Source organism: Dioscorea cayenensis, unplaced genomic scaffold (genome assembly GCF_009730915.1).
Source record: "Dioscorea cayenensis subsp. rotundata cultivar TDr96_F1 unplaced genomic scaffold, TDr96_F1_v2_PseudoChromosome.rev07_lg8_w22 25.fasta BLBR01000917.1, whole genome shotgun sequence".
Taxonomy (NCBI): domain Eukaryota; kingdom Viridiplantae; phylum Streptophyta; class Magnoliopsida; order Dioscoreales; family Dioscoreaceae; genus Dioscorea; species Dioscorea cayenensis.
Genome location: NW_024087308.1, coordinates 1,599 through 9,566, shown reverse-complemented (window position 1 = coordinate 9,566; position 7,968 = coordinate 1,599). Strand labels below are relative to the sequence as shown.

General features: G+C 43.2%; 1 non-coding gene across 1 annotated transcript; it reads right to left on the bottom strand.

Annotated features, from left to right (window-relative positions):
• Positions 1-247: 247 nt before the first annotated feature.
• LOC120255273 lies at positions 248-354 on the bottom strand. The gene has a single exon (XR_005534949.1). It is a non-coding gene; the product is annotated as a small nucleolar RNA R71 (small nucleolar RNA).
• Positions 355-7,968: the final 7,614 nt, after the last annotated feature.

The window sequence follows — 7,968 nt, the reverse complement described above, 5'->3', positions numbered from 1 at the left end:
TTCAGTCCAATTCAATGGTCTTGCCAATGAGGATGCACATGACCAACTTTCCCGGTTCCTCCAAATTTGCTCTACATTCAAGATCAATGGGGTGTCGGACGATGCTATCCGTTTGAGACTATTTCCATTCAGTTTGAGAGACGGGGCTTATCGTTGGCTTACATCTTTGTCTCCGGGATCTATTAAATCATGGAAGGACATGGTGGAGAAGTTCCTTGGAAGATAGTTTCCGCCAAGCAAAGCGGCGAAGTTGAGGCAAGAAATTTCAGCCTTCAAGCAAGGGGAGTTTGAAATATTGTTTGAAGCTTATGAGAGATTCAAGGATCTCCTTAGAAGGTGCCCCCACCATGGTTTTTGCTTCATGGATGCGAGTACAAATCATTTACAATGGGATGAATTATGCTACTCGCCAACTCATTGATGCTGCGGCGGGCGGTTCCCTTAGCAACAAGTACCCCGATGAGGCCGAGCAATTACTTGAGTCAATGGCAAGCAATGAATCACATTGGGCCTCAAAGGGGATCTTCACAAATGACTGCCAGGCTTTATGAAGTAAGTAGTGATGATGCCTTAGCCGCAAAGGTTGATGTGTTGACTCGAAAGATTGATCTTCTTATGGGCAGTAGTTCAAGGCCCGAATCGGTGTTGAGTTGTAGTACTTGCGGTGGTGGGCACGGTGCAGCCCAATATCTGATTGCTAACTCATCTGTTGCGTCCGTTGAAAATGTGGATTACATTGGGGGGCAATGAAATCAAGGGAACCCGTATAGCTCAACTTACAATCCGGGTTGGAAGAACCACCCTAATTTTTCATGGAATCAAGGCCAACAACAAAGAGGTGCACCACCTCAAGGATCTCAATTGCCACAACCGGCCTTTGAGAAGAGATATTCCACTGAAGAGGTTCTTGCCAAGTTCATGCTCAGCATTGAGGCTAGATTCAATGGACTAACTAGTAGCATGGATGCACAATTTTGCAAGGTGAATGCTCAACTCACTCAGCATGTCGAGCAGTTCAGTGAGATCGGTTCTGTTTTGAGAAACCTCCAAGCTTCTGTGAAATCTCTTGAGCATTGAGTGGGGGAACTCGCGAAGGCACATTCTGAACGTCCTCTAGGTTGTCTTCCAAGCAACACGGAAGACAATCCTAGGGATCACTTAAAGGCCATTGCTCTTAGAAGTGGGAGGCAAGTGGAGACAAGGGTCGAGGTCGACCCAAGTGTCAAGAAAAATGGGGTAGCCTTCGGGGAAGACCCTAAACTAGTTGAAGAAAGCAGTAAAAATGAAACTCAGGGAAGAAATGACAGGCTCCAACACCAAGGACCACCAAAATCATCCGAGTACAAGCCTCCGATCCCCTACCCAACCAGATTAAAGCATGACAAGGAGGATGTTCACTTTAGAAAATTTATCAACATCTTCAAACAACTCCATTTGAACATCCCGATAGTTGAAGCGTTGACTCAAATGGCAAAATATGCCAAGTTTCTAAAAGAGCTCCTCATAAACAAGAGAAAGTTAGAGGAAGAGGGCACGGTTGCACTTACAGGGAATTGCTCAGCTATTCTCGAAAAGAGGCTCCCACAAAAGTTTAAAGATTCGGGAAGCTTCATTATCATGTGCATGCTTTAAGGTGGAGTCTAAGAGAACGCTCTAGCAGATTCGAGGGCTAGTATAAACGTCATGCCCTACACCATGTATTTGAAACTTGGTTTAGACGAATTAAGGCCCACGAGGATGACCTTACAGTTAGTAGATCGATCGACAAGAAAACCTCGTGGGATTGTTGAAGATGTGATTGTGCGAGTGGATAAATTTGTGTTTTCGGTGGATTTTGTCATCATGGACATAGATGAAGATGTGGAGATACCACTAATTCTTGGCCGACCATTCCTCAGTACCTCGGGTGCCTTAATTGATTTAAAAGGAGGGAAGTTAATGTTAAGAGTCGGAGAAGAGGAAGTGGTGTACACCTTGCCGGCTGCCATGAAACATTCTTTAGACCATGATGACACACTTTATTTCATTGATGAAACTGATAGATTAATCTCTGATTGTGTGCAGGAGGTGCTCTCTATAAATCCTTTGGATGAGTATTTGGGGGAGTTGGAGAACGAAGAACAAGAAGAATCTCATCGTCATCCTCCAATTCACAATTTGAAGCCACCAAAAGAGAGGGTATCCTGTACTAATGCTAAAGAAAAAGGAAAAAAGGAATCATTTATGAAGAGAATGTGGAGGGAGATCCATGGGAGAAAAAAGAAAGGTAACAAGCTTCATCTCCCCACATCTCATGGAGGAAAGGTAAATTTTTCACCCCTCTCCACTCATGAACAATTCGAGGTATTTTCAATATTGTCACTCAATTTACCGGGAAGAATCAACGCTACAAAGGACGTTGGGGAGTGGCTTCAAACTGTTTGAACCCTCATGAGGTAAGGAACAAGGTACGTCAGGCTCGTGACGTTAAACAAGCGCTTCTTGGGAGGCAACCCAAGCATTCGGGCTGTTTTCTTACATTCTTTTCGTATTTTTAGTTCTTAGTTCATTTCAATTTTCGTATTTCTTAGACTTGTTTGTTTTTGAATAAGTTCATGCTCTTACACTTGGCACATTGCTATCATCGTCTTTATTGTGATTTGGTTATGCAACTCCTTGAGAAACTCATATTTAGGTGTTAATTCATGTGCTAGATCATCGTTTTATTCATTTTATTTGTGTTGGGAGAAGACTTCAAGCTTGCCGTATCGAGTTTTACATCATTGAATGCAAGTTTTTGAAGTTCTGGGTGTTTTGCAATGTCATACGGCCTTACTGGGCCATATGGTGGCCGTTTAAGCCGTGCACAGAGCCAATCCCGTGGCTCTGTGCCGGAGCAGACGGCCCCCATACGACCCCGTATGGGAGCCGTCTGCTCAGCCACACTCTCTCGGCCGAGCGAAGTGTTGGGGGGGGGCAGACAGCCCCCATATGGTGGCGGGGCACCCTCTTTAAAACCCTCTCATTCTCTCTCTCTCTTCCACCCTTTCATTTCTCTTCAACTCCACCGAATTTTTCTCTCCTTTTTCTCTCAATTCTTGGCCAAATCTCCTCATTTTTCTTCCAAAAACCTCACTCAATCCATTGGAGACTTCGATCTAGTGGTTTTGCCCGAGTTTAAAGCTTGTTTTCTCAAGGTTTCGTCGGTTTGCTTTTTCAATGCCCTAGTTTTATTCTTTCCATTTCTTGGGCATTCTTGAGGCTTTTGTATGGAATTTCTTTAGCATTTTGCTTGGTTTGGATGATGTGAATGTTATGGATGAATTTTCATTCAAATTTATGTATAAATTTTTCGATTCCATGATTATAGGTGAGACTCTTGCCGTGTGAATAGTGACTATACGCCCCCCATACGGCCGTATGGTCCCAAAAACCCAATTTTTCATTAGTTGCCTCTATCTCTAGCATGTTATTTTGATTTATCTTGTATCCCTATGAGCTTGATCAAAGTTTTTCTTCATTGTAGGGATGCCTAACACTAAAAGGCTCGCCTCCAAGCGCCCAAGAACCACCGAACCCTCCTCTACACCCGATGAACCCGTCTTCAAGTTATCCCACCATGAAGAGAGATATGATAGATTGAAGAAAAAACCATTCGGGACTTTGTGCTATCTTGAATGGGAACTTGTGGATAACCTTGGGTTTGCAAGTCAAGTACGGGATTGGCTCTCACACAGTTGTTGGGACAAACTCTTTGCCATTAACGAGCCAACCTTCCGTCAAATAACCATAGAGGTCTTGAGTACATTTGAGGCGCGACATGATGGAGAATCCGTGTGGAATAGGATGATTATCACCATCCGTTTTCAAGCTTTTGGAAGGAAGCGCACTATGCATCACTTGGACTTTGCCAAGTTCTTGGGCATATATGATGATGATTTTATTAAATCCATACCCGGTAAACGTCTTAAGCTTGATTTCCCGAATGAGGTGTGTAGGAGCAACTATTGGGCAACTTTGGCGGGTGATGATAAGACCCGAAAGGCCTCACGCATGATCGACCCGGCACATCGATTCATTCATGCCTTGGTTGCTGTTCTCTTTGGGGCCGGACCGATAGCAAGGGGGTGGTCACCCAATCCGATATCTTCACGATGTATGGCATCTTTGAGCGGTGCCCTACTCACCTTGGCTACCTTGTCGCCGACGCATTCCTTCACCAGGGCTTGTCTACACGATTGGGAGCTATCTTTATTGGGCCCTATCTGACTAGATTGATTCGTGGCATGGGTTTGTTTGAGCAGACGCGAGGCATGACTATTGTAGGAGGTACGGCACCCCTCGGGAAGGCCCACATACGGGCGATTGGCTTGGTGGTTGCTGAGCACGCAATGGGTACGCCCCCACATCACCAAGCCACTGAGTGAGTCCAGTTAGCGACAGACAGAGCACACAGAGTTAGAGCCTGAGGGCGCACCTGTTCCCACCCCCGACAATAGTTCATTACCCGACTTCGACATGAGACTGAGGGGTATTGAGGGAGAGATTCAGGGCGTGCGTCAGGAGCAGCGCGAGATTCATGACCAGTTTAACCAGGTCCTTGAGGGACAGTGTCGACTCGAGGCAGATTTTCAACGTTTCATTACCTCATACTATGGTTCTTCCTCGCATACTCCTTCTGCCGCCATGCCACCACCACCAGCACCAAATTGTGATGAGTAGCGGCCCGTTTGAGCATGGATACTTTTTATCTGCTTTGCTTTATTTTGTTTTGTAGTATGTTTGTGTTTTGTTGAGTTGGTACGGATCTCATCCTCCCAACTCTTTGTGTTGAACTCCCTTTTATTTTCCTCTATGTATTTTGTTGACTATTCCCTAGTCTCTCCCTTGTGTTTGTATTTGTAAATTTTTGTGGAGTGATGATGTCCCCTTTTTGCCTCGCAGGGCATTGAGGGAATTTGGTGAGCTTTCCTAGGTTTTAAATGGAGGTTGGACAAGACGTGTATTGCTCACCACACCTTTTGTCGAGTCTCACCTCACGATGAACACAAGATAAACCGGGGAAGATTTGTTTTTCACCCTCCTCTGTTATTATTTGCATTGCCCCTTTCTTGCGTGTTTTTCATGATTGGTGTACATTGAGGGCAATGTACAACACTAAGTGTGGGGATGGGTGCATTTCATGTATTAGGACATTGTTTACATGCTAGTGTTACCAATGATGGCTTTGTTCATTCTTGTAAGATTCTTTTAGCTTGGACTAGTGATTGATGTGCTCGTTTTTATGCTTTATTGAATCCTGTTTCACGCATAGTATTGTCTTGTGCACTGAATTTTTTGTCAATGCCCTGGGAATGGCCATTGTGACTACTCTATCTCTCTTGTATGCTTAACACACTACTTTGAGTACATGGCCTTAGAACACTAAGTTCTATCCTTCAATGTTTTCTTAAGAACTTCTAAGTCTTGTTGAGCTAATCCTAGTTTTGTGGCATGTAGTGTAATCTGAAGATGTGATCTAGGGTGAGTGTGAAAGTGAAAAAAAGAGAAAAAAAGAAAAAAAGAAAAGAAAAAAATAAGTCTATGTCAGTATTCATCTGCTAATGAAGCATGAATGCGTCTATGTAGACTGTAATCGAGTAGTTGGGTGGCTGTTGTGCCTAACCAGCATGTGTATCCTCTAGAAAGATTTCAAAATGATTTTGATGCAGTCTACGTTAGTCGGACTCAGGAAAAAAAATGGAAAAAAGAAAAAAACTGTTGAATAATGAGATGAAAATAAAAACCCTAGTGATCTTTTTGAGTACCTACCAAAAGTTTTGAGAAGAAAAAGGATTTAGTTTCAAGCTATAGAATTAGAAGGATCTTACTTGGCCATTGATGTAGCACTTAGTAGTTTAAGACTTAGTATTCTTTGTATGTGGAGTGATTAGCATCTAGAGCTTTACTGATTGAAGTCCTTAATCTAGACTAGATCATGGCAAATGAGATAAAGGATTCACTTACACACACAGACATATTACGGGTGAGATAGGATATTTTTATTATGCTTATTGACTATAACTCAACATCTATGTTTCATTATCCATTGCTTTTGGAATCTTATATTTGCTTGAGCCAGAGGTATTGCATTTAGCCACTTCTCAGTCTCTTTGTTTTTCATGAGTTGTTTGCTTGGGGACAAGCAACGCTTAAGTGTGGGGATGTTTGATAAGTGTCTAAATGTAGGTGTTTTCATATATATATCGTACGCACTTTGAATGTATTTTGTGAGGTTTGATGCCCGTTTCGTGCTTAATCGTCTATTATTTGCTTTGTAGGGCATATGGAAGCCATGGAGAACAAGAAGATATCATTTGGACAAAAAAAGAAGAAAACAGGAATTTCATACCACCCCAATACTACCCAATATGGGGGCCGTATGCACTGTAGAAGTGGATTGATTTGGTGTTCTGCCCAGATTTCAATACTACCCAGTATACGGGGTCGTATGGAGGCCGTATGCACCCCTTTTGAAACATGAATCTAGGGTTTTTGAGTGCTATATGACCCCATACAACTCCCATACGACCCGTATGCCTCAGGGGGGTATAAATATTCACTTTTAGGGCTGAAGACAAAACCTTTTGCTGGCTGATTTTTGGGAGACCACTTGGGAGATTTTGGGCGACCTTGGGGAGGATAAGAAGGGCAAGAAAGCTAGAAGATCATTCAAGCCCAAGGTCCAAAGCTCTCAAGGCAAGAAGGCAACATCATTCAAGGGGAGATTGATCACGACTTGAGGGAAGGAGAACCGTGGCTAGAGGAAGCGTCATTCAGCATTCCTTTCATGGGGGAAGCGTCATTCGGCATATTCTCACCTCATCCTTCACCATTTCATCTAGGGAGTGTCATACTATGTCTTTGTTTCATATTTTTCTTGATTGTATGCTTTGTTATGAGATGATGACACACTAGACCCACAAGGCCACCGGGTGTTGGTGAACCTTGGGGGGTTTTATCATGTATTTTGGATGATTACTTGTCAATTCTATGCTTAGGTAATTTTGAGATCTAATCCATTGTTTTCATGCTAAGTGCTACACCAAGGAGAAATCCATAGCTCTTTTATGAATGATGCATGTAGATGTGACTTGCTCACATGTATTAGGTCATGAATGGATTAGAAGGGGATACTTGTATCATCATGCCGAGAAATTGGGTGTTTGGTAGCCCTCCATGTAGGTTTAATCCGAAGAAGAGTATGTTTACTCCTAAGCGAGATTTCCTTGTACTTAATGCAATCGTAGGAATGTGGATTTGGAAGAAATTCCTATCTATGTTTGTATGGGATTAGGGTTCAATCGCCGAGAAATTGGGGTTGTTCTAATCTTGGAATCTCATGGTCCATTTTACCCTTGCACCTTTTAATCATCATCCATGTTGCATGATAACCCCTCAAGGGGATCCACATCCATAGGCCTTTGCGCTTCATTGATTCTCTTGCTTGCTTATTGCTTGTTCTCTCTAATTTGTTAGCAAATCTTGTGTTTAGTTTTAGTTACATTTAATAGAGTAAATCCCTTCACTTGAGTTCGTAGGCTAGATAATAGCTCGAGAAGGAGTAATAGGAGATCCTTAGCCCCGTGGAATACGATCCTCGTGTCTTCGCACGAGGTATTACTTGGTGATCCCGTACACTTGCGGGGAAGCGATAAGCACACTCAGAGAGATTCAGTTAGGAGAGGCTATGGTAGATGAGATCAAGGGCATGCTTGCGGTTGGCGGCTACCATTTACTATCGATCAGAGATCGTGCCATCCACACACTGACGCTCGAGGTGCTAGCCTCATTCGAGTTTGATCGCTCATACTCCAGTTTTGACAGCATTGGTGCTATTCAGTTCAGAGCCCTCAGACAGCATCATAGCTTGAGCATGACTCAATTTTTGATCTTGATGGAGTTATATGATACGGCTTATACTTAGACAGAGGAGTATGAGCAGCTGCC